The sequence below is a fragment of the Sciurus carolinensis genome, chromosome 15 (genome assembly GCF_902686445.1).
Source record: "Sciurus carolinensis chromosome 15, mSciCar1.2, whole genome shotgun sequence".
NCBI lineage: Eukaryota > Metazoa > Chordata > Mammalia > Rodentia > Sciuridae > Sciurus > Sciurus carolinensis.
The window spans coordinates 11,126,325-11,153,971 of NC_062227.1; the positions used below are offsets into that span (position 1 = coordinate 11,126,325).

At 46.3% G+C, this 27,647-nt stretch overlaps 1 long non-coding RNA gene across 1 annotated transcript in view; it reads left to right on the top strand.

Moving 5' to 3' along the window:
- Positions 1–27,647, top strand: part of LOC124965575 (uncharacterized) — a 37,784-nt gene that overhangs the window by 4,881 nt on the left and 5,256 nt on the right. Inside the window, exons 2-3 of the long non-coding RNA XR_007105201.1 lie at positions 22,668–23,021; positions 23,553–24,066. This is a non-coding gene — a long non-coding RNA (uncharacterized LOC124965575). The remainder of the gene's footprint in view (positions 1–22,667; positions 23,022–23,552; positions 24,067–27,647) is intronic.

Sequence of the window (27,647 nt, forward strand, 5' to 3'; positions counted from 1 at the left end):
AGAGTGACCGACAAAGTGTAGGTGGGTGCAGGTGTGAGCGCGTGTGGCATGTGTGTATGCGTCTGGCATCAATGTGTATGAATGAGTTTGGGGTGTGTGTGTGTGAGTGTGTGTGGTGTGGGTATGTGTGGTCTATGGTGTGCATGTGTGTGGTATTGTTAGGGGACAGACAGACGTGAATGGTGGGACTTGGCATGCAGTGGGGACTTGAAAGACTGATGTCATCTGCTGTCAGTCAAAAGTCAAGAGGTGGACCTGGGTGGGACTCTCTGGAAACTTCTCCGGGATCCCCAGTAAAACTGGAGCGCAGGAGAGACACATGGTCCCTCTCTCTGAGAGGACCCGCTCTCTGCCTCGAGAGCGTCCCTTTCCCTCTGTCTCTCCTCCAGTGAATTCATTCTGTTGCTCTGAGGGCACGTCTGAAGTCCTGATTTGATCATAAGAAGGGGCTTGACGTGGGGGTGGTCTTTGCATCGCTTCGGTTTCCAGAAGGCCCGGCTCTGTGACAGCATACGTGCGTGTGTGATGTGCGACATGCGCAGGTGTGTGGGGTGGGTGTGATGAAAACACAACCGGCTCAGCGCTGGGACGAGTGAGGGCCCTGAGGCGTAGCAGAGGGCAGGCAGGAGGCAGAAGACCCCGCAGTGGGGCCCTGGGTCTGGGGCTCGTCCTGCCCCTCTTGTCTTCTCTCTTTCGAGGACCCCGGGTCTTGGTCTAGAGCTGGTGTCCAGGGCTCTGAGGCCCAGGTGGAGGCAGGGTGGAGCCTGGCCTGCAGCGGAGAGCGAGGTTTCAGCGGGAGAGGCCCTGCGTGGCCTCCCGGGAGGCTCAGCTTGCAGCTCCTCCCAGGACCCCTGCTCGCAGCTCCTCGGCAAGCCATCTGCCCCGCCACCTTCAGGGCCTGCAGCCTGCGTGCCCTACCTGGCTTGCCCTCTGGGCCTGCGCTGCTGTGAATCCGCCTCCCGGGAACGTGCTTGTGCTTCTGCTCCCTCCTCATTTAGCTAATCCCCAGGACTCCGTGGCTTTGTTTTCTTCCTCTCCCACTCCACAGTCCGGACCAGCTGGGCCTCCGTGTGCTCTACAGCCCCCCAACAAGTGTCTGATCCCACCCGATCTGCTGTGTGACTTTGGATTCGTCCTTTTGCTTCAACAAGCTCCTGGCTTCTTTATGTGGGAAAGGAGGGTGCTGGGTCATGGGGGTGAAGACCTCTCGAGACCTGTTTGATTCTCCAAATCCTTTTCAATTCATTATGTAGACGGTTTATAACTTCTACTCATCTAAGCTGCCCAGAGAGAGAAGGAGGATAGTTCCTTCTGCATGCAAGCCTGGAGCCAGGAGGATGGAGGTTAATCTTCAAATTCACCATTGCAGACTTTCTAGTTCTTTGTCCAAAGAAGGGAACTTGGATTCTGGACCACCTTGGATTCTGAGGCCACCATCATGGCCTCATGATCTGAAACTGCTTGTGTTGATTCCACACGACCCTGGAAATAGGAAGATGTGTCGTGGCGCCCAGGTGGCCTGTGCGCTCCATTCCCCGCCCCTCCCGCGACCTCCCCTCCCCTCTCCTCCCCTTCCCTTCTCTTGCCCCAGAGGGGCATGTGGTGGACATTAATCAGCGGCTTTGAAAGGAAAGGAAACCAAATCTCCAGAAACCAAACCTTCCCACGTTCAGGCTGCAGAGATTTCTGCTACCAACTCCCTTTTCAGTCCAGTGCGGGGAAGGGTTTGGGCTTTTGAACAATATTCCAGAAAAAAGAAAGCCCACGAGATGCCTGCCATTTAGTGACAGAATGAGTCTTGTTTAGGAGACATTGTTTCATTACAGCTCATCCGCGTGATTCACCGTCCCGGCTGAAAGCGCGTGCGCGGCGGGAGCTCGCCCGGGGCCTTCCGCACCTCAGTCCGCCCTTTGTAGCTTCTTCCAAAACCGAGCCACGGCCCCGAGACCCGGTATTTGGAGACGACTCGTGAGGCCTGAGCTGAAGTTCCCAGGAGCTTGGAGCCCACCTCCTCCTCATCCCTGTGGCGCCCCTTCTTCATCACCTTGCTGCTTGGACACTGCTGTTTCTTTTCTTTTTTTTAAAAAATGCCCCGTTTTGAAATGATTTCAGATTTATGAAAAGTTGTAAAAATAATACAATGTTACCATATTTCCTTCTGCATGCAAGCCTGTGTGTGTGCATGTGTGTGTGTGTGTGTTGTGTGTGTGTATACAGTGTGTGGTGTATGTGTAGTGTAGTGTGTGTATGTGTAGTGTGTGCTGTGTAGTGTTTGTATGTGGGGTGTGTGTGTAGTGTGTGTGTGGGGTGTGTGTATGTGGAGTATGTGTGTGTAGTGTGTGTGTGTGTAGTGTGTGTGTGTAGTGCATGTGGGTAGTGTGTGTATAGTGTGTGTAGTGTGTGTGTGTGTAGTGTGTGGTGTGTAGTGTGTGTGTGCAGTGTGCGTGCATAGTGTGTGATGCGTAGTGTGTTGTAATGTGTTGTGTGTGTGCATATAGGGTGTGGTATGTAGTGTGTGTGTGTGTAGTGTGTGGTGTGTTGTGTGTGTGCGTAGTGTGTGTATGGGGTGTGTGTGTTGTGTGTGTGTGTGCAGTGTGCGTGTGTGTGCATAGTGTGTGGTGTGTAGTGTGTGTATGTGGGGTGTGTGCGTGTAGTGTGTGTGTGTAGTCTGTATGTGTGTGGTATGTTGTGTGTATGGGGTGTGTGTGTTGTGTGTGTAGTGTGTGTATGGGGTGTGTATGTTTGTGTGTGTGTGTAGTGTGTGTGTATACTGTGTGGTATGTTGTGTGTATGGGGTGTGTGTGTTGTGTGTGTGTAGTGTGTGTATGGGATGTGTGTGTTTGTGTGTGTGTGTAGTGTGTGTGTGTGTATAGTGTGTGGTATGTTGTGTGCATGGGGTGTGTGTGCTGTGTTTGTGTGTGTAGTGTGTGTATGGGGTGTGTGTGTGTGTGTGTGTGTGTTCCCACTCTTTCGACACTTCCTTGCTCTTGGGCCACCTGATGTTCCAGATTCATGTTGCTCTTCCCCTGCCCCAGGGGGGCACCAGACGGTCCTCATCTGTCTCCTTGGAGAATGGATGGAGGAGGGTCTGCATGACCTTGTCCGCCCTCGTCTGTCATGGATTGGGGCTTCCCATCGGCACCTGCGTCTTGCGTGGAACTTCTCTCTCAGGCTCTGGATCCACGCTGGCCCTCTCTCTTGCACTCCAGGCCTGAGGGCACAACAGCACACTCGGCACCTCCACTCACATTCCACAGGCATCTCCAAGGAAGCTGTCCCTGTCGTGGTCTGAACTGTGTGCCCCCAGATTCACAGACTGAAGCCTCGCTCTCCAGGACCTCAGAATGTGACCGTATTGGGAGACGAGGCCTTTAAAGAGGAGACTAAGGTGAAACGAGGTGAGGCCTAACCCAACCTGGCTGGCGTCCTCGTAAGAAGAGGACACCAGGACACAGTCGCACTCAGAGGCACACCCACATGAGGTCACAGAACGACAACATCTAGCAAACACGGAGCGAGAAACAGCCCTGCTGATGCTTGGTCTCAGACCTCCAGCCTCCAGAACCGAAAGGAAGTACGTCCCATCCGTCACAGTCCCGGGCGGAGGGCTTTGATGTGAAGGTCCTGGTGACTTACCAGGCACCCGCCCTCCCTCTGCCCCACTTCTCCTGGAGTGTCCTGGCACTGCCTCAGGAGGTGGTATCCCCTTTGATCCAGGCGTTTTTATCTGTCCTACCAGTCTTGTTCTTTTTCTTTGGATTCGTTTCAAAGCTGGAATAATTCCATAAAGAAAAACTTCCCTCTGGTTATCTGGAAGTCCCATTTGTATAAGAATAGTGGAATAAAGATGCTTGATTTTTCCTCTGTATTTGCCAGGCTACAAAATAAAGCTAATAATAATCATTAGTAATTCTTACCTTAGCATTGTCTAAATGTGATGGAGTTTTTAAAGTATTATTATGAAGTCATCAGCATATATATATTTCATATAGTCCCAGCGACTGCAGTTATTCCCACTGATGCTTTATTTCCCCATCCTGGTGAAGGGGAGGTTGACAAGAGGCCTCCTGGACTCAGGTGGCCTGACCCTGTAGGCTTTCTTTCTTCAAGAAGACGTTGCAGGCTCCTCTTGGACATTTCTGGCCCAAACCCTTAGCTGGCCATTCCTTCCAGGTTCCTAGTCTTTTTTGGGAAATGGTATTTAGATACAATTCTGTCGCTAGGGGTGTTCACTGCTGTTGTGTTGATTTTCAGTATTTGGACTTCTCAGTAGACAGAGGTAGGAAATGCAAAGATCATGTTCATCATGAATCTGTACGGCCACTTCTAAATTCCAGATGTTAAGTTTTTGTTTTCAAGGGTGGTAAACTACATGTGGTATAAACTTTGCCATTTAGACCTCTGTATGTGTACAGTGAATGGCCTTAATGACGTTCATGATGGGATGCAACCCGCAACTACCTATCTCTCAATTTTTTATTGTTCCAACAGGAACTCTGCAGGCAGTAGGCAATGATTTCCCACTTCCCCAGCCCCACCCCCTGGCTACCTCTAGTTTCTTTTCTTTATGAATTGGTTTCCTCTAGATACTTCATTTCAGTGGGATTGTGTGGTATTTGTCCTACCAAGTCTGGATTATTTCACGGAGCATAACAGGGTGTATCAGAACTCCATTTTTTAAAGCTCTATACTGTTCCGTTGTTTGCATAAATGACGTTTGACTTCCCCGTTCATCAGTTGGTGGACGCTTGGGCTTAGGGTCCACCCTTTGACTATTTTGAACAATGTTGTGGTGTACGCTGGCTTAGGGTCATCTGTTTGAGTCCCTGCTTTCAAATCATTTGGGTGCATAACTGGGAGTAGAATTGCTGTGTCTCCTTATAATTCAGTCTAGCTTTTTGGAGAGCCACCAAATGGGTCCCCAGGGCTGCACCGCTTCATACTCCCTCCGGCAATGTCTGAGGGTCCCAATTTTTTCCATAGTCTCAACATCACTTGGTACTTTTTTCTTAGTCATTCTAGTAGGTCAGAGTGATATCTCAGTGTTTTGATTTACGTTTCCCCTGATTAGTGATGTTGATGTTGAACATCGTTTCATATTCTATGGCCATTTCTGTATTTTCTTTGGTGTGTTATCTATGCATGTCTCTTGACAATTTTTGAATTGGGTTGCTATCTATTTGTTGTTGAGTTGTAGGAGTTCTTTACACATTCCCAATTGGGTCTCGAGTGATCCAATTTCTTCATTAGGTAAATAGAAAAGAAAAAGAAATGTAAACAAAATCTAGATATCAAGTCCTTATTAGATATCTCATTTGCAAACATTTCCCCACATTTTATAGGTTTTTCCTTTTACTTTCTTGAAATCTCTCTCTCTCTCTTTCTCTCTCTCTCTCTCTCTCTATATATATATATATGTGTGTGTATATATATATGTATATTATTATTATTATTATTATTATTTTGGTACTGGGGATTGAACCCAGGGGCACTTTATAAGCTACATTCCCTGCCCTTTTTATTTTTATTTTTTATTTTGAGATGGGGTCTTGCTAAGTTGCTGAGGGTCTTACTAAGTTGCTGAGGCTGGCCTCAGACTTGTGATCCTCCTGCCTCAGCCTCCCGAGTTGCTGGGATTACAGGTATGCACCACATATCTGGCTAAAAGTTTTTAATCTTGACGAAGTCCAATTTATCTATGTTTTCTTTTGTTGCTGGTGCTTTTGGAGTCATATTTAAGAATCCATTGCTAAATCCAAGGTCATGAAGCTTCATTCTTCTGTTTTCTCCTGAAAGTTTTATTAGATGCTCAAATTGTAGTCTTTCCATTGTATGAGTCAGGATGGACTAGGTTGTTTTGCAATAACAAAATCTGAAATATCAGCAAATGAACACAATAAAAATTATATACCATTTACCAAAAAGCAAAATATGGTTTGGACCATCTTTCTGCATCTTGCAGCTACTTAGAGCAAGAAAAGCTTATGAAAGTGCATAATTTTCACTGGCTTTCCATTGGCCAGAACTCAGTCACATGGTCTTATCCTGACCTCAGTGGAAGCTGGGAAACGGTCCTCCTGTCTGCCCAGGTCCGTCAGCTGAGTCTCTGCCACATCTAGCCATCTGTTTGCTCTGTTTACTCAATTGCTGGCTTTGTGTATTGAGCAACATGGGAAATAAGCAAACCTGCATGACTCAAATGAAGGAGTTATTAGGAAATATCATTTATTCAGGGATTTCATGGTTTGTTTTTTGTCTCTGAGAGGATAGTTCATTCATGTTGCAAATACCAGGCAAATTACCAGCGCTGATTTTAATATTTTATAACTGATGTGAGTTGCTGGGGGGAACTCGCACTGCTGGTGCTGCTGATGTCCTATAATTAAGGCTCGGGCCGACGCTCGTGGCCCGCAAGGCCTGTGAAGTGTCTACGCCGCCCTTGAGATGGCAGCCTGCCACCGGGTAACCGCGAGACGCAGGCTTGCTGCTCGGCGCTCGGGGGATCGGCTCTTTGTAAACATGGTTTGAAAACTGGATTCTGAATCAAAAGCAAAGCGGGGGATGTGACGGAAGGGAAAGAAAGAAAACAGCAGAGGAGAAGGGAGAGAAGAGGGGAAGCCACAGGACTGCCAGGGGCGCGGCTGGCTCGCCATGTGCGGGTTGCAAGGTAGAAACGGGAAGGCAGCGCAGGCGCGCAGGCGTCAACCACGCACCTGGTGGGAAAGCCGTGACCACCTGGAGAGCCTCAAACCAGCCCTCCCATCCATTTCAAAATAGAGCAAAGTGCCAAGCCCGGTGCCTGCACGCCTGTAATCCCAGCGGCTGGGGAGGCTGAGGCCGGAGGACAGCGAGTACATAGCCAGCCTCAGCAAAAGTGAGGCGCTAAGGAACTCAGTGAGACCCTGTCTCTAAATAAAATGCAAAACAGGACTGGGGATGTGGCTCAGTGGTCGAGTGTCCCTGAGTTCAGATGTGAGGCTGTGGTAGTGTGACCCTCAGGGAACTAGCATTTACTGAAGGTCAAGTCAGTTTGTGCAACTGGAACACTTCATTGAGAAATCATTGTGGCTCTGGGGTCTCCACTGTGGTTAAATGAGTACAAAATGTGGGGAAGAGCTATGTTCCAAGGGCAAGAGAAACAACCCTACTGTCCTATTCCCCACCCTGGCGGGGCTGGGGATTGAATTCGCAGCCTTGCATAGTAAGGCATGTGATTACCCCTGAGTTCTGTGTCCCCAGCCTGTTCCTAATGCTTTTGCAAGCTTAGATGCCTGGTATCTCTAGGCCATAGGTATTAATGAAGTTAAAATTCTCATAAGTATTTTCTTTGGTTCATGATACACCTACACAATGCAGAGAGCTCTCAGAGGGTGACAGACAGTGCCCAAGGGCTGGGCTCTTCCTTCTGCCTCCTGTCGGCAGTCTCTGAGATTTGCCATCTGAGAAGCCCTTGGAGGTGTGGCTAGCCCCAAGGAGAAAACCAATGTCAGCGATGACATTCCTCATCCACCAACCCCACTCAGCCCCCTTGGACAACGAGATTCACTCATGCACGTGGACTTGCTTGACCATTCTTGCTGGTCCTGTGATTTTCCTTGACATTTGGAATCCTGGCAAAGTCCCAGGGCCTCTTAGTTTGGAGGACTCTGATTTCTGTTTCTTCTTGCATTATAAACCGAACTCAAATGGTTTCTTGCCTTTCCTGAGCTCATTGATGACTTTGCCATTCATTAAATGAGCCTGAGTTTCTGTGTTTTGCTCTGGGCACGGTGTAGAGAAGATTCGGGGGCTGGACTCACCTCTCACAAGCATTTTCCATGTGTGCCACTCAGATGAACAAACAAAGCTACAGAGAGGTGACAGCGTGCGGACAGGAAGGGTCAGCGATCACCCTACATCTGTGTCTCGGCTCAGCGACCACTTTCTGTCTGTTCCCATCCTGGTCCAACACGCTCGTCTCTCAGAGGCCTATGGAAGCTCCCTCCCTGGTCTGCCGCTGCTGTTATGAAGCCCCACTCCCTCCCTTCTCACTTCTGTGGAGTTAGAACAGAAGGGTGTCTACACCCCATCAGGTCAACTGCCAAGTTCACACAACTCCCTAAGGGGAATATTATTTTCACAGACTGAATACATTTCTCATAAATATGTTTATAAATAAACCTTCTTTTTAGAGTTCTTCACATTGTGTATAACACCTTAGGAAAGGACCCCATTTATTAATTTGTACCTGGCAAGAAAGAGTCGGTTTCTTTAGACATTTGCCCAAGAATTCTCCTAAATACTCAGTCACAAAATAGTTCATTCGTTCTAAAGTCCCAGTTTAATCATCCTCGAACTTGACTGAAGTGCATCAGACTCAGCTGAAGAGCTTGTTCAGACACAGGTTTCTGGACCCCATTTTGGACTTTCCGATGCTGTAAACCTGGATGGGCCAGAGGTATTCATCTCTGTCAAGCTCGTAGGTGTTGCTGGCCCAGGGACCACAGTGTGAGGACCACTCATTAATTAGTGGAGGCATAGCTGAGAGGTGAACCTCCTGAATTTGACACAAAACTCTGCCCCTTTGTGGTGGTGTGACTCTTGTGAGTTCCTCACCTCTCTGTGTCTTTTTCCTTATCTGAGGCTTGGAATGAGACATGTTTGTTAAGCCTTAGGACAGACAGATGCATGATGAGCATACACAAGTGTTTCTAAATAAGAAAATAAATTCTATGTGCCTAGAATATGCTACAATTCTCAGTCTGCAGTGGGTCAGATAATCCTTTCAGTTCATTCTTGGAGAACACTTGTCAAAATTCCAAGGACTGTATGTAACCTTTGGCTCACTCCCTTGGTGAGGCCCCCAGCCCAGCTCCCATTCAGGTACATTCCCAGCCAGATCACGAGTGATGTGAATGTCTGCCTCTCACCTGCCTCGCAGATCCCAGTGACCTTGTCTGCCCTTCACCAGGGAGTTGCCTCTGGGCAAAGGCAGTGCATCCGGGAGCAGCAGACGGCTCATGTGTGTGGGATGGCTGTGGGCAAGTTGACCCAGAGAGGGAAAGCCCGCCTCTCCTGGCTCTCAGATGACCTCAAGGCCGTAGTGGTGTGTCAGGAGGAGAGGTGGGAGGCGAGGATCCTTGGGTGACCTGGTTATGCAAGTTTCGGATCCCCCAGATTCCTTAGCAATTCGCAAGGCATGGCTCACCCGCACATCCATTTCTGAAACTTCCATGTCTAGAAGGCTCCAGTGCTCTTTGGTGGGGGCTTGCACTTGGGAACTGTATGGTTTTCCAAAGTAGCCAAGGAGCTGGGTGAGAGGAAGTAGAACCTGCAGACGGAGCCAGCCTCGCTGAAAGCACCCATCCATTCGTCAGCCTGCTCACCCAGGGATCTGGATCTGGGGCGGCTCAGGGTTGAACAGAGAAACCATCTTTCCCAGGGTCATATCCTCTTGGAAACGGGTAAGCCAGACTTTCTAAAGCCCTTTAAACAGCCATTATTTAAAATGTCCCTAAGTTGGGATGGTTCATAACAGAAACATAAAAGATATTTACATTCTTTAAGATAGAATTAAAGATTTTGACTGAAGCTTTGAAACAAATAATTTTGAAGTGAAGTCAAAGTCAGGACAAAGTTCAGGGGCTGATCTTAACCAGAAAAGTATGATCCAGCAAGGCTGGGACAATCCCAGACAAATGATTTTTTCCACCAGGAACGATACATTTGAAGGCAACAGTCACTTGCAGGAGACCCAGGTCAGACTGGCTTGGCTCATTCTCTCAACTGCACTTCTCCCACATGGTTGAAAAATGCTCTCTTATAGTTCTCTTTTTATAATACGGATCAATTCTTCTCATGGACAAAACAACTTTTGCCATCCTATTTTAGTTCCCAAAGTGTATTGATTTTTAATTTTCTGAAGTCAAATTTCTATGCAACAATATTTTATTCAGCAGGAGTAGTGGTGCCAGTTTTAAACATTTATAGACTTGTTTCTCCCAGGGAAATAAGTCAGAAAGAAAAACTAGAATTTTCACTGGATGAGATTCAAATGGCAATCAGGGGTTTGGAGAGGGAAGGGATGTTTTCTTATCCAGAATGGCTACTGGAAGTCCATTTATGAAACTGTATCTGGTCAATTTATGCCTACTTTTTGGAGAAAGGATATTTTCTGAAGACTCAAAACAAGAAATTTGCCGCAGTCTTGGGAGGCTGATGTTAGAGAGAAGAGACAACATATAGATTTTTCCGTTTATGAAAACACACATATTTTTAAATTAATACATGAACGGATCTTATCATAATGTTCTTTTTCAGGAATGTCCTTCCTGTGTTCTGCTCATCTCTTCCTTTCCGCCCTGTTCCACGCCTCCCTGCCTCTGGCCCAGGTAGCTCATGGGGAGCAGTAGGTGACTGTGACCTTCATCGCACCAACGCTCACCTGCTGATGTGCACACGTACAGGGAGCGTCTCTTCATTGTTTGAAAAATGGGAGGATAAATAGATGCTTCTCTGCATTAGGTTTTGCTTGCTCTGTAATTGCTCACGGAATTTTTCCAAAGTCACCAAGATGGCTCTAACTCAGCCTTTTTGATGACCTGTGTGGACTCTGGCGTGGACACATTGGGACATATTTATTGGGCTGTTCCTCTGGCAGTAGGTGTTTGAGTTCCAGTGTTCTGCCATTTAGGTAGATGCTGCGTTAAATGCCGATGTCCTTGTATTTTCAGTTTGATGGGTAGATGAAGATGGGTGGGAAAGTTTGAGTTTGGTTTCAACTCCTTTCTGACCACCTTTATGTGCTGTAGGCTGTGGGATGATACAAACTTTACTGAGCTCTTCTAACCGAGAGTGCTGTGGGTCTCAGATTAAGGAGGGGCAGGGGACCTTGTCTTCTGATACTTCTTTCTTCCTGCTTAGAATGCAGATGTTGCTAAAAGTGACAGAAGGAAGTGGGGAGAGGGAACGAGAGGGAGAAGGAGAGAAGGAGCCTGAAGACTGTAATTCTGCCATATTTCAACTAGTACTTACTGAGCATCTACTATGTTCTGGTCAAGGATCTGGATGTAAGACAAGGGCATATGACCCCTGGCTTTGTGAAATGTGTAAGTACTTCCTTTGCAGGAACAGCACACGAAGGTAAAAAGTCATGATACTCAAAGAGCCAGAGTGGGCTGGGGATGGTGATCACTGAACCCCTAAGGAGGACCTGCAGTTGGCTTGGAGTGGGAGGAAAGGAGCTCTGGACAAGAGAAAGCCCTGTGCTAAGGAAGGACTTGGCCTGTTTCTTGGCACAGAAGAAAGGCCGGCACTGCCAAAGTGCAGGGCTAGAGACACATGCTGGGTTTGGCTTTGTCATTGGTCTTTCAAGAATTCTGAACTTGGCTGCTGGAGAGGAAGGGAGATGGGAGTTTCAGGAAGCCAGAGCGAGAGAACCATTGGGAGTGTATGGGTGAGGGATGATGGCGGCCTTTGTCAACAAGGTGGATTTGGATTTAGAGAAATGCCAGTGATTTTGAGCTTTTTAGATGATTGCACAACAATATAGCTCTGAAAATCACTTTATCAATTTTTTTTTCAGATTTACCTGATCATCTTTTTTTTTTCCATGTTGTGTTGAAACTTGTTTTTATTTTTTTATTTTATTTATTTTTTTATTGTAAACAAATGGGATACATGTTGTTTCTCTGTTTGTACATGGAGTAAAGGCATACCATTTGTGTAATCATACATTTACATAGGGTAATGTTGGTTGATTCATTCTGTTATTTTTTTTCCCTTCCCCCAACCCCTCCCACCCCTCTTTTCCCTCTATACAGTCCTTCCTTCCCCTATTCTTGCCCCCCTCCCTAACTCTAACCCTAAAACTAACCCCTCCCACGCCCCATTATGTGTCATCAGCCACTTATCAGCGAGATCATTCTTCCTTTGGTTTTTTGAGATTGGCTTATCTCACTTAGCATGATATTCTCCAATTTCATCCATTTGCCTTGCAAATGCCATAATTTTATCATTCTTTATGGCTGCGTGATATTCCATTGTATATATATGCCACAATTTCTTTATCCATTCATCAACTGAAGGGCATCTAGGTTGGTTCCACAATTTGGCTATGGTGAATTGAGCAGCTATGAACATTGATGTGGCTGTATCTCTGTAGTATGCTGATTGTAAGTCCTTTGGGTATAGGCCAAGGAGTGGGATAGCTGGGTCAAATGGTTGTTCCATTCCAAGTTTTCTAAGGAATCTCCATACTGCTTTCCAGAGTGGCTGCACTAATTTGCAGCCCCACCAGCAATGTATGAGTGTACCTTTTTCCCCACATCCTCGCCAACACCTGTTGTTGCTTGTATTCTTGATCATCGCCATTCTAATTGGGGTGAGATGGAATCTTAGGGTGGTTTTGATTTGCATTTCCCTTATTACTAGAGATGTTGAACATTTTTCCATATGTTTGTTGATTGCTTGTAGGTCTTCTTCTGTGAAGTGTCTGTTCATTTCCTTAGACCATTTGTCGATTGGGTTATCTGATCATCTTTTTAGAATAAACTGTAGAAGGGATCCTATGAACCCAATGGCCGCCTATTAAAAATGTCGCCACCTCTATCGGACCCTCCCATGCAGCAGTGAGGGCCACCTGTCAATCCCGAGGAGTAGTAGAACATGTTTCCACTGGTATTTGCGTTTAATGACCAGTGTGGTTGAATTTCTCAGCAATGTCCCAACATCACAAAGCATTTGTTTCCCTTCAGAAGTTTATGGTTTTCTCAAATGAAATGCAGGCTTGAACGAGATGCAAGGAGAAGAGATTTGGGACTTCAGCCGTCATGCCTTGCTCTTTGCTGAAGGTGTGCTGAGTTCCTGGGGTGTGTTCCGGTTTACTTTCCACAGTGGAATAGTGATGGCGTCCAGTAGGACCCACCACCAACATGTCTTCCTGCTTTTACTCCCTTGGCTGTTAATTTCCTCAGAGTATTAGAGTGAACGTTAAATCAGAAGTAGGTAGAGGCCTGAGCACAGCTCTCAGGCTTTTCAAAGATTTTCCACCCAAAGCCACTGCTTCTTTCTTGTTCTTTATTCTCCAGATATCTCCATGGAGATTGATAAACCACTGAATCATTATCTTCAGCAAACCAAAGGAAAAGACTCTCATGCTAGATTTTAAAAACAGGCATGTCATCATTAAGAGCAAGGTGGTGCTGGCAGCGTAGGACAGTGACAGAGCGCTTGCGTAGCATGTGAAGGCCCTCCCTGGGCTTGATCTCCAGCACTGTGGAAAAAACACAAGAAAAAATGTGAAATAACCGATGGAGGAATAATTTTATATAAGTAATTCAGTATGAATTCGGCTAATCTTCTCACTGGGTGATAGAGAAGAATGAAAGAGATGCTCGGCTTTGAAGTAAAGAAGTGGCACTCCATCACCCACCGTTGGAGTGGGCACTGCAAGACGTGTGAACCTGATGCCCTGCCCAGGGTGACTCTGAGGCGGGCTTTTGGGTGTGAGGTTGAACAGCAGCCTGACCCCTCTCTCCGTCATCTCAAAGGCGTACCAAAGACGAAGAAGCCAAAGGGGACTGTTGCTTTGTGGAGAGCCTTGCAGACTAGTTCATCTGTCTCTGTCCCTTAGCCTGTTCCCTGGGCCCCAGAAGCAGGCAGACCCCAGTGATATGAAGGAGACCCGCGCTTCAGTGTGATGGTGGTGATGGACCCTCCTGGGCAGCGCCTCTCGGGTGGCCAGGGCAGGGAGGGTAGAGCCTGGGAGTCCCATTCAGTCTCATCAGGATTAACTTAAAAACCTGAAGAACGGTGTGAATGAATGAGTCAGTATCTCTGATAAACCAGGGGAAAGACTATCACACTAGGGTTTTGAAAACAGGCACGTCATCATTAAAAGCAATGTGGGCTCTGGGCAGGGGCGTAGCTCAGGGTAGAGCCCTTGCCTAGCACTCTTTCTTTCTTTCTCTTTCTTTCTTTCTTTCTTTCTTTCTTTCTTTCTTTCTTTCTTTCTTTCTTTCTTTCTTTTTTTGTACCAGGGATTGAACCCAAGGATGCTTGACCACTGACATTTTAATATTTTATTTAGAGACGGGGTCTCACTGAGTTGCTTAGGGCCTGGCTAATTTGCTGAGGCTGACTTTGAACTCTCGATCCTCCTGCCTCAGCCTCCTGAGCTGCTTGCCTAGCACTCTTGATGCAAAAACCAAGCATAAACATGGAAACTAGGAAATACTAGCCCTGACCCCTTCCATAGTCCTGGGTCTGTTCATGACTATTGTCCTACATAGAGTACTAAGTAGTTAATATAGACCCAAATTTTACACACACACACACACACACACACACACACACACACCAGTTATTATCAGCTAATAAAAAATGAGAATTTTTTTTTTTTTGCTTATAAATAACAGATATTGATTTCTCCAGATCTGAAGGCTAGAAAATCCAAAATCAGGGCACAGACTTAGTTCTGGTGAAAGCCCACTTCCTGGATCATGGATGGTTGTCTTTTCACTGTGTCCTCACAAGATGAAGGCCAAGGAACTTTCTGGGGTCTCTTTTATAAGGCCCTCATTCCATTCAGTGGGGACTCTGCTCTCAAAAATGAGATTTTTGGAAAATAAATTATTTTTTCTCAAAAGAAAAGTGGTTCCATTCTTTTGTAGCTTTACAGAAAGTTCTTTGCTCCCCAAACACTGTTCTTCAGGCTTTTAAGTTAATCCTGATGAGACTGAATGGGACTCCCAGGCTCTACCCTCCCTGCCCTGGCCACCCGAGAGGCGCTGCCCAGGAGGGTCCATCACCACCATCACACTGAAGCGTGGGTCTCCTTCATATCACTGGGGTCTGCCTGCTTCTGGGGCCCAGGGAACAGGCTAAGGGACAGATGAACTAGTCTGCAAGGCTCTCCACAAAGCAACGGTCCCCTTTGGCTTCTTCGTCTTTGGTACGCCTTTGAGATGACGGAGAGAGGGGTCAGGCTGCTGTTCAACCTCACCCAAGGGGCGTGGTCACATTTCAGAGAAGGGCACATGTCAGTAATGACTTCGGATGTACTTCTCAGGTCTGGAGATGAGAAACTGTTTTATCACGTGCTCTGGGGACTTTGCGACTGCCTCAAACTTGGATTTTTGGTGGCAAAAGCACAGCACACAAACTCAGGAATGGGTTCTGGCCAACTCCCAATGTCAGTCTGGCCATTCCCAAGGAGGATGGCTTGTCAACGGTTGTGCCCCTGCAGGCAGGTGGCCACAGAGTAGTAAAGCAGTGGCCTCACTGTGCCTCTGTCAAGCCCAGGGTAACCTGGGGCTTCACCCAGGCTACCCTCTCTGTGGGCAGGGACAGTGGCGTTCTGGGGTAGCGCCATGTCCTTATTGTATCACAGCCTGTGACGTCCACGCACAGGCTGGTGTAAAACAGGAGGAATGTCTTTCCCAGGTACTTCAATCTTCCAGCCTTTCTAGATGACCATTTCAATTTGCTAGTGAAAAGGAAATAAAATTAGGAATTTGTGTATGTTTGTTCTCAATTTGAATATTTTCGTTCACAACGTACCTGTTCAAGTGTCTTGGCCATTTCTCCACCTCATTGCCTCTCTCTTCCTTATTGAGTTGTAGCTCTTTACAGACCCTGGGGAGAGTCCCTGGCCTCTCTCTCTCTCCTTCTCTCATACACAGACATACCAGGAGTCACCATGACGATTGGTTTGTTATGTTTCTGCCTAGAACTTCTCTGTATATGCAAATGTTCTCTGTATATATATATGCAAGCATACATATTCAAATGAGCCCTCTTGCATACACAAATGCATCTTCATCTCTTTTACCAAATGAAAGTTCTGTACACTATTTTTCAATTTACTTTTTTTTCCCCATCCAGCCACACCCTGGGCCTTTTTCCGTTTCTTTATGTGTCTTTCTCTCATTCTTTTTAGAATTGAGTAACATTGCACAGAATGAACTTTATTTTAAAACAGAGTCCTTACAGATGGACATTGAAGCTGTCTCTATGCATTTGTCTTTATGAACAGTTAAGAGTTTCCTGTCTCTAGCCTCAGAACCTGTGCAAATATTTCTTAACTCTAGATTCCTGGAGTAAATCACCCCAAAATTATCTCTCAAAGGCTGTTTCAATTTACATCCCCTTTCCCTTACCAGTCTTCTACATTCTTGTCAACCAGGCCAAAGAAAATGATCTTATTGCTTCAGTTTATGGTCTCTGATTACTGTCATTCCTTTGCATTTCTGCTAGCTTTTTGGATGATTTTGAACCAAAAATATCTACTCCCTGAGAACATTCCTAACTAGATGAAGATTGCTCATGGTCATGTAGTGCGACTGTTTAGTGCCCTGCTATGTGGCTCTTTTCAAAAGTTGGTGTTTACTGGGCACATACCACGTGACAGGCACAAGATACGGTGCTTTCCCTAAAACAGGACATTGGACTCTCATGGTGATTCTTAGATGAACTACGATGAGAAACAGACCTGGTGGTTAACTCTCAGCCCCAGGGTTAATACACCAATAGGATTGAATTAGCTTCAGTGGTAGAAACCAAAGTTTAGCACATTGCATAAGGAGCAAGATTGCATGGTTAGTGAGAAAAAGGTCACTAATAGGAAGGCTGGATAATTCATCAAAATATAATTTTTTCTTTGAACTGTACTTAGGCTCATCTAGCTCAAAATATCTTGCCTCAGGGCCATTCTCAAGATGTACCCGTGTGTGAACTGAAAAGCTCCTGTAACTTCCAGTGTGTGTGTGTGTGTGTGTGTGCGCGCGTGTGTGCGCGTGTGTCTGTGTGCGTGCCCCCATTGTGTGTGGGGTGTGGAGTGTGTTCATGTGGTGTATACGTGGTGTGTGTACACTGTGTGGTATGTGGCGTGTGTGTTGTTCGCTGCCCTTGTTGAGGAGGTGGTTCGCCAGGCTCTCCAGGAGGCAGGCTGCAGGGACTGTTTTCTGGGAATTGGGGAGGCAGCTGTAACTGCAGGAGGTGTCCTTTTCCCAGACCAAGGAACCCAGGTCCCTGCCAAAGCTGAGGGAAGGATGGCCCTTCACCCCACAGCTTGTACCTGGCCTGGAAGGGGAGCATCCCGGTGGTCAGGCACATGCACAGAAAACAGAAGAACCTGCAGGATATTCTGCTGAGGATTAGGTCCCCAGGAATGTGGAGAGTGGCACCTGAATTTTACCTTAGAGGAGTGGGATAAGGATTCCAACTCAGGTTTCATTTGCTTTAGAGAAATGATGAGGTATTTCTTGGCTTCCCACATCAGTGTTTGCAAGTTCATTTTCATTACCCTGGGCATGTCTCAGGCATATATTACTAATGTTTCCAAGGTACGAATGAACAAAAGATGCAGAGGAATCAAATATTTTTAGCTCACCGAACACATGGATAAATAGGTACCAGACCACTAGACAATGAAAGTGTGACTGAAGCTTTGCATCTGGCTCCTATTAACCAAATTTGAGAGAAAATAGGCTTTCAAGGTTTCCTGTTGCTTAATTTAAAAAGCAATTTGGATTTCATGGGCCTCGGTTGAAGTTTGGGTTCGGTGATCCCACAGGCACGAAACCACAAGAAGCTGTAATGAGCTAGGCAGGCTCATGATTTCTTTTCCATGTTGTAAAAGCAATAAAAACTGCTTCTCAGGATATTTGGAAAATCCATAATAGTTACTCAAAAACCCCCTCTCAAACATAGCTGTTAGCATTTATACTGCACATTCTTTCAGTTTCTATGAGGATGGAGAGGTGTGCAGACACATGTGTATTTGTCTTTACATTAGCACTAAAGCACTCACAATAGGAAGATGGTGTCCACCTTGTTGCTTCACAACGCATTCTAAAATGTTCTGTGTTTTTATGAGGCCACCATGATCATTATTTTTCTTTTTGCTTATAGTTCATCAGATGTGTATTCTGGTTCCTTAACGGCTCCCTGTGGCGAGTCATTAGGGTGCCGCTGATTTTTTTACTAGTAGAAATAATGATGTAGCCAGAACCTTTGTGCAGAAAACTGAAAGCCGGAAGGCAGGATCTCTTGAGGCTTGGGGTTCAGGGCGCATCCTGCAGTTGTTCCCTGGTATCCGCGGAGCCTGCTGCACCTCACTATGCCGACCCTTTCCCAGCTCACCCTGGATGCTTGGGAGATTCTGCCCCCTCTCACAGGACTACTGAGGGGAACTCGGGCATCTCACCAGGCGTGGGTTCCCCTGTTGCCCTCTGGTCCTACATAGGAGCTGAGACAGAAGCCCTTTGACCACAGCTCCCCCTTGAACTCAGCATGATTGTTATGGTTTGAATCTGGAATCCCTCCCCACCCCAAAGGCTCATGTGTTGATGGCTTGGTCCCCAGTGACACAATCAATGTCCAGAAGTGGGTGTTTGGGAAGTGACGGGTCACGAGGGCTCTGACCTCATCGGATTCACAGCTGGATGAACTATTGAAATTGGTGGTGGAAGTGGTAGGAGGTGGAACCTAGTTAGTGGCAGTGGGTCTTTGGGGCACCTTGGAGACTATATCTCATCCCTGGCTCCTTTTCCCCTCTCTCTCTGTGCTTCTCGTTGCCACGAGCCAAACTTTCCTCTCTCATGTTCTTCCACTGTGTCATTTCTATTTCATCACTGGCCTAAAAGCAATGGAGCCAGCTTCTGAAGACTAAAACCTCTGAAACCATGACTGAAATGAATCTTCCCTCCAAGATGATTTTTCTCAGGTATTTTGTTATAGTGACAAAATGTTGATTAACACAATGATGATCAGTTTGTGTGTCAACTTGATTGGCTACAGTTCCCAATCATTTCATCAAACATTAATCTAGATGTTGCTTTGAAGGTATTTAATAGACAAGATTGAAGTCCATCCTATTTTTTAAGTAAGGGCGATTATCCCAGATGACATGGGTGGGCCTAGTTCAATCAGTTGAAAGGCCTCAGAGTCGGAGCAGAGGTTTCCCTGAGAAAGAAGAAATCCCACCTGTGGACACACCCTCAGCCTATGCCCTGGAGTTCTGTCCTGCCTTCCCTACCATCTGCCTGGTGGATTTTGGACTTGTATGGTCAACCCCCATAACTGCACAAGTCAAATCCTTGCTATACATCTCTAATTTATATCTTCCCACTGGTTCTGCTTCTCTCACCGAGCCCTGATATACTCCCCAGCACCTTTGCCACCTGCCTCTCAACCCATTCTCCATCCTCCTCCCACCTTCCCCTGTTCAAACCCTCCCCCACTTCTCTCTGAAAGGATTTTCTGTATTTCTCTAGAATTCCTGGAACTGTATGAGCAGGCATTGAGTAAAGCAAGAAACACCAGCTACTCATCAGGAATGATGAACGAGGAAGCATCTTAAACTTTGTGTTTGTCCCTCACCCAGCATTCCATTGCAAAATTTTCCAAACTATAGAGAATTTGAAAATTTGTATAGTGAACACCTGTGCAACCTAGATTCTCCTGTTAACATTTGATGGCACTTGATTCATCTGGTGTCTATCCATCCATGTATCCCTCTGTTCATTCATCAATATACCTCTTTTTTTTTGACACACTTCAAAGTAAATTGCAGACCCAAGTCCTTATATACTTTAGCATGTATGTCATTAACTAGACTACAATATTTATTTGTAGCTATTTTTTGGAGGAAAATTTATACAAGACAAAGCAAAGCAAACAGCACTCATCTGTGGTTAACTCTGTACCCATCACCATGCACTTTACCCATGCTTTCCCACGGGCTTGCAGAGGCCCTACAGCATTTGGGCTCACAACCCAAGCCCTGCCCCTACAGCTCTGGTGTTGGAATATAACTGGACCTGTGTTGTTAAAGAAAAGATTATTCATTCACCTGCTCAAGCACGATAAGACAGGCCTTTGGCACCACAGTAGACCTAGTGATCACTGCACAGGGTCTTGTAGCATGGGGGAGAGATGGAGTCCAACTCCAAAAACAACGAGGAAAAGTGGGGGAATGGTGGAGTGGGGTTAGTGGATGGAAAGACTAAGCGGGAACCTAAGGGGAAGGGAGAGGTTCTGGATAAACCCACCACAGGATCTTGTTGAGGACAAGAACCCGCAATCATTCAGGGATGGTGGGAGACGAGGAACCTGATTAGACACTGACAGTGGGGGATTCTGGCTAAACGAACTCAGCAGGTTTCTTGTTAAAATAGGACAACACGGAGACAAACGAGGCAGTCCAAAAAATCAGACCAAGTTGGAAAAGAATTCAGGGGGTCTGAGTAGATGTTTTGTCCAGGAGAAAATCTTTATGTTTGCACAGATGAAATGAGTGATTTGAAGTAGATGATCTCAGAGCCTTTTTCTAAAAATTCTGTGATCCTTTTCTTTTCCCCTTAGGGTCTCCTTTGTGCATTTCCTTTTTATCAACTAGAAGGTAGCTCTTCCAGAGCAAGGGCTGTTGGATATGTCATGGTTTTCAACCTTATCTAGTTGCTGGGATGATGGAAAGCTTCATAGATTTTGTTTCTGTTGAAAATGAGTAAATAATTGGGGAGGAGAACTTGGCTGATGGGAGAGGCAGCAACCATCTGAAAGAAGCAAACTTGGGTCACAGGTCAGTGTGTAGAACTGGTTTGAATTCAAGCTACCACCACCCACCACTGTTAGTTGATACCTTGTTATGTGTGTTATCCCTGTGGCTTTGATGATCCAAGTATTTGTTGAGGTTTCAGTCATATACAGGAGCAGACAGAATGAACATCTATCTATATTCCTGCTATAGTGGAGGCCCACTATGGTACCTGGCCCACACTCCTGGTCTCTGGAGGTCCCTAGAGGGATCCCCTGATATACTAATGGGATCGCCCTAGGGAGGCAGCCTCAGCTCAGGGGCGCTGAGGCCAGATGACCCAAGAACCTATATTAGCAGACTGCAAGGCACAGGTAGATTGTCAACAAGGACCCCTGCTCCCTTGCCTGCAGGGGATGGCTCTTACATGTTCCACAGTCCCACAGAATGTCCCCAGTACCTTCTCATTAACCCTCACATTTGGTTTTCTTCCCTTCCCTGACTCACTTCCTGTCTCCCACATGTACTTCCGGGTTACTTCTCAATTCCTTTGGCAGAGTCAGTTTTGGGGTACCCAAACCAAGATACCCACAGTTCAGAATTAGAAATTATCAAGATTTTACCACATTTGTTTTATCTCTTCCCTTTTCTTCTGAAATCCTTGAAAACAAATCCTAGACATCATGAAATGATATTACATTTATGGATCTACTCCAGCAGAAAAAATAGAACCATCCCCTGGATATCTCTTCCCACACACATTATCACGGGCTCCTCCACCTTTCCCACCCTCCACCTTATCCAGCTTGGGAGTCCAGATTCCCATGTGCACCATCTGGAGATGAACTGGAAACATGCCAATCTACTTAATCCTATTTTTTAAAAATGCATAAACCTAGGACTTCAAATTGTGCACAGATGTGGTAAAGTATGGGAAGCTTCACTTTGAGAGAAAGGTAATTTTTCATTAGACAAAACATACAGAGTTGGGGAACAGGATCAGCAAGACAAGCCCCAACTGCAGCCTGAGGTGGAAAAAGCAGCTTGCTGTAAAAGACACAGCAAAAAGACCCCAATGCTCCAAAGGGCATTGTCCTGAGGGCTGATCCCCTCAGTTCTTGGCATTAATGCACTGATGTTTTATCTCCCCTTGCCTTTACCTAAAGCAAACCTCTTCTCTCTCTCTCTCAGGTTCAACTGAGGCTCACCGAGGGTGAAGCATCATGACTTTCACTTTCTTTCAACAGAGTTGAGTGACCAGTTTCTAGAAAAGTAGTTTCTAGACATTTTATCTTTTTTTCTGCCATCAGCTTTGGTAGTGAGAGTGATAAGGTGCGGTTTGCGAGGTTTTGGTAAGTGACATGCACACATGTTCCAGCAGCCTTGTCCACCTGGTGGAATGGAACATGGGTGTTGCTCTTCATGACTGAATCTGACTTCTAATGTTTGCACTGCGAGCAGAAAACCTTTCTTGGGGCAGCTCTGGCAGATGAGGAAGTGGTTTTGATATGAGGAACTGATAATGCACATTCCTAAACAGAGATAAGGTTCTTGACTTCATGTTACACAAAACTATATTTACCACCTGGATCCAACCAGGAACTATGCGTTGCTGACCACCTCACTATTGGTGCTGCCTGGGGAGAGGAGCCAGTCCTCATGAGGATTACGTATATGAGGACGCCTAGTTCCTACGGGCTGCAAGGCCTGCTCAGGAAAAATAAGTGGTTTAATCTCTCAGAGACACTGGTAATAAAGTGATAAATAGTAGTCTCCTCTTATCTACAAGTGTGTTTGAGGGCTGTCTACTGGATGCCTGAAACCACATATGGTACCAAGTCCCTGCATACTATGATTTTCCTATAATATATACCCATGATAAAGTTTAATTTATAAATCAGACACAGTAAGAGATTAAAAATAATCGTAACAAATCAGAACAATTATACTAATATGCTGTAAGAAAAGTTATGCAAATGTAGCTTCTTTCTCTCCCCCTGCTACAGGGTGAGTAGTGTATACAGTGTAGATACCCTGGACAAAGAGATGATTCACCTCCCATGTGGGGTGGAGCAGATGGTTCATGCTACTCAAAACAGAATGAAACTTGAAACGTATAAATGATTTCTGGAATTTTCCATATTTTCAGACTACTGTTGACAGAAGGTCATGGAAACCTTGGAAAGAAGAACCATGGTTGTGAGGAAGATTGTATATTTTCACCAGAAGTCAGGGAGGAAGATGAAGAGGGAAAAAGAAGGTGCGCTCAAAACCTCTGATTTACATTGGGGACAGTGAGCCTTGTTGGTGGGACGTGACTAGGTGACGGGTTGGGAGGCCATGTGGGGCAGCCTTCTGCCAACTTTGGGTGTACGCTCTTGGAATCTAGGACAGTCTTCTTTTGCTTACTCACCTTCTGTCCAAGCTCAGCAGCTAGCAGAAGAGCATGGGCCCGTCCTGGAGGTCACTGTGCAGTCACACGGGATGCCTGCCCTTCTGCCTCGTAAGTGAACATCTGGAGAATTGTGCACTGGCTCTCGGGTCGTGTGTCGGAGCGTTCCCATGGATGCCTCCTTAGAGAGATGCCACTGGAGGGGGACAGAGCAGAGAGGGTTGGGTGTCTGAGCTCCCTGCTCATTTATGAGTGCTTGATGATGGCATTTTACGTGATCCATGGTGCAGTGTGGGAGGCAGTCACAGCCCGGTTTCACTGACATGGAGCAGTGCTAGTGATGAAGGCAGCCAGGGTCTGACTGGGAATCTGGGCAGCTGCCCCAGTGTCTAGAGTGGAGGGACCCATCCTGTCGGAGACTTCAGTGGGAAGCCGAGTACCATGTGCCCGGGGAGCTGCCGTGAACTGAACTAGCTCCCAAATGTAGGATGCCTGACTCCAGACCCTCCCACCTCCCCTGAAGGTGCTGACACGCAAGAGCAAAGGACCTAGGTCAAGTGTTAGGACAAGGTATGAGAGCAAGAGAAACTACAGTTCTGTTCAAGAGTCACCATGATGCTTATTTTATTCTCTATTCTTCAGATTCAAAATAGCAACCTACAAACTACCCCTTGTCAACATCTTTAAGGATCGCTTTCTCCAGAGTGGCAGATGCCATCTGTAATGGGATGAGTAGAATCTTCCCAAAATTCACATGTGGGAAGTCCTGAGCTTCAGGACCTCAGAATGGGACTGTTTTGAAGAGAGGATTTTGAAAGAGGTCATTAAGGTAAAATGAAGTCATATGGATGGACCCTAATCCAGTATGACTGGTGTCTTCACAAGAAGAGGAGATTAGGATACAGACACACACAGAAGGACAACCATGTGAGGACACAGGGAGAAGATGGCCATCTGTAAGCCAAGGAGAGAGGCCCCAAGGGAAACAACCCTGTGATACCTTGATCTCAGACTTCCAGCCTCAAGAGCTGTGGTGGATCAGGTTCTGTGGAAACAGCCTCTCTGTGCAACTTTGTTATGGCGGCCTGAACTGGTCAATGTACCATCTGAGGTTGTACAAAGGCATTTCCTTGAGCCCAAAGCAGAGGACTTGAAGGTCAGGACACCCAAATCTTGTTGAGCTAAGTGTGGGTGCTGGTGAGTCCTTTTTTATTATTTTCATTTATTTTATTACACTTTGAAAGATTTATTAGTTAATCATTAGTTTTCCATTTTTATAGCTAATACTCAGAGCCTCTGAGTGGCATGACAGTATTCATTTTGTTGGTAAAGTCGGTATTATTTTAAAACAAAGACAACATTGTGGTCAGCAACATTGGTGGAGGTATGAATTCTAATAGATTTTTTGAAAACAGCACATGGATGCTTTTGAATGCCTTTCTGGTTTCCCACAGTCCAAGGGCTTCGATGATTTTAAGGCAGAAAAGACAAAACCTAAGAAAAATTGAAAGCAGACAAAGTACACCCATCTCTTATGTGACTCCTGAGAACCGGGTCAATAAGACAGAGCCGCTCAATGGGAAGACATTTCTGTCAATGGTGATGTTAATGAAGAGGGGTTCCACGCCAATCGAGAGATGGAACAGTGTTCACAGACAGCAAAGTAGATCAGTCGAGCCATACAGGTTTATAAAGTAATAAACAACCATTGGGAAGCCACGAGAGTCTGTACATGAACACCCTTTAATGTTGCGTGTCACTGTTCTCGACAGAGGCGACAGTAAAGACCACTGGGGTGGGGGTGGAGGAGTGTGTGGGGGAGACTCTCGAGGGATACGCCATCTTCCTTGCCAACCATTTTTTTCAACGTTTTGTGCACATGGTTGTGGGGGGTCTCAGTCATGTCCTGTGTGGATGAGAAAAGGGTTAACTGCTGGAGGATGATGTTGGCTGTTTATCAATCAATTACCCATGAACTTATCTACTCAATAAACACACAAGAGCCAATACTCTTTTTAAAATGAGCAGGGGCATGACGGGTCTGGCCATACCAGCTCTGGCCTCTAGCAACATGGAGTCACCCAGCTCTCTTTTATTTATAACACACAGGTAAAGGGGGCAAGACCGGGAGGAGCTTCTTCTGTGAGGGACAGGATAGGGTGGAGTTGGGGAAGCCATTCTCTTAGGGGAATATTCCAGAAGGAGTCAGGGAACCACGCCCATGCAGCGCTACATGCTTCCTGGCAATCTGGGACAGACCTCCTTGGCTGTTAGTTCCTGGAAGCCAGGTCTCTGTGTCCCATGGCTCAACCTAGTCTGATTCTGCTAAATAAGGATGACTTCCCACACATGGTTATCTTCCAGTCAAACTGCTCTTTCGAAACTGCCCAGTGGGGCTGGGGTTGTGGCTCAGTGGTAGAGTACTTGCCTAGCATATGTGAGGCACTGGGTTCGATTCTCAGCATGGCATAGAAATAAAGTCCATTAACCACTAAAAATATATTTAAAAAAAAAAAAAAAAAAACTGCCCCAAACACTTCAAGGTAAAACAAAGAGTGCAGTACACTAGAGCACTTAAAAACAAGTGGAAATAGTACAAACCACCTGATAAATGAAAGCATTTTGGGAAATTCTGCCCCTTGGTCCCTGGAGACAGGTATTTGCATACAATGCTTTTGGGTTTGGCCACCATGGCTTACTGCCTGTTATGGGTTATATGTGAGATGTCCCACAAAAGTTCATGTGTGGGACAATTCAAGGAAGTTTAGAGGTGAAATGGTTGGGTTATGAGAGGCCTAATCCCCTGATAGGTGCATTAATCCCCTCATGGGGATGAACTGGGTGGTAACTGAAGGCAGGTGGGGTGTGGCTGGAGGAGGTGGGTCACTGGGTATGTATTTTCTCCTGGTTGGAGTTCTCTGCTTCCTGGTGCCTTTTTCCCAGCTGCTTTCCTTGGCCACACAATTCTGCCATGATGGTCTGTGTCACCTTGGGTCTAGAGCATTGGAGTCAGCCGTCTATGAACTGAGACCTCGGAAACTGCGAGCCCTCAGATTAACTTTTCCTCCTTTAAAACTGTTCTTGTCAGGTCTTCTGATCACGGCAGCAGAAAAGTTGACTGAAGAACTGCCCAAATGGTTTCCATGTGATAACTAGACTGAAGATGTTGTCAACTGGTGTTGACAACATTGATGGATGTGCTGTGTCACTGCTCGGCGCTGTATTGTCAAAACAGCATGTGTACTCATCAAATATGTTTTAAGGTGAAAAAACCCATGATGGAAAAAGAGCAGTTGCTGTCCTCAGGGCTGCCTCATGTTCTGAGGGTCACAACCAAGCAGCTGTGGCGTGGCTCACTGTGTGCGGAGAAGTCTCCTGAGGTGGCAGTGAGGGGGTGGCTGTGTAGATGTAGGTCCACCTGTGGGTCCACCACGAGCTAATGTTGAAGCAGCTGGCCTTGGACTCGGGGCCCTAACTCTCCCTGGGGAAGAGCAATTCTTACCTTGGCAAAGTTGCACTCGTCTTAGAGATCAGGTGGGCTTTGCCTTCTGGATTCTTTCCTGCTTGTGATTTGTTGTTTGCCTTGCTCAGCAGTCAACTCAGAATCCATCTGCGCCCACTGAGTGACTGAGGACAGGTCCCGTCCATGCAGCCTTTCAATGCCACCACCATCTCCTTGCCGCCATGTTGATTTCTCTGTCTTTGGGTCTATCCTGTCGTGTTGAAGCCTCTTGAATCCTTAAGCCTCTTGAATTCTCTTGGGAATCAAGCAGAATAGGAAAGAGCAAATTGTTTTGTTGCTGGTTCCCACAAACAAAAAACATCAAAAGGAAGCAAACAATCATTTCACTCTTACTTGGGAGAGTTCCAGTTTTTCTTGTTTAAAGAGTAGCACCTTTTTTTTTTTTTAATCATTTCATGTGACTTTTCCCCCATCAACATATGTTATACGTACTGAGTTGGAAATGAGCTTATTTAAGGTCTAGAAAGTGAAAATAAATAAACAAATCTGTAGGAAACTGAATAGAGAGAGCAGAGAGGACAGGCAAATGCGGATTTCCCAGTCCAAGCTCGTTCCTCGGTTTCACACACTAGTGGGATGGCAGGTGAGGGCGAAGTTGCGGTACCCTAGGGCAGAGGGAAAATTCTGGATCACGTAATGTTAAAGGCTCATCCAACCTCCTGGGATTGTTTATTAGAAGTACTTGAGATGGTCACCTCTAATTTGACCTCTGATGGTGAATTCATTCACACCAAAGAGGTAGGGAAGACTGCAGCAGGAAACATCTATTTGAGGCCATCTGTGGTTCTCAAATTGAGACACACGAGGGCCCCCGGAGGACCTGCAGTGGCTCAGATCTCTGGGCAACACCCAGCTGCTGTCTCTGCAGGGAGAGTTGGGCTGAACCATTTGCATTTCTGACAAGTTCCCAGGCTGTGTTCAAGCTGCCGGCCTGATGTGTTCCTGTGCAGGACATGAACAGCTCTGTCTCTCCAAATGCACCTTCTCTCTGCAGGAGCTTCCAGCCTCCTGACAGCAGCAGGTGGGCAGCTCAGCAAGGGGGTTCTTCCTGCCCCTCCCCGACACAAGCCCTCTGCACCCCGAACACGCCAGCCCCAAAGGAGTTTAATGAACACCTAAACAGGAGAATTCAATATGAAGACCAGGGAAACCAACCAATGCTAGTTGAGAAGTCTGCTTTCAGGGAGAAAATGTCATCAGTTAGCACAGTGATT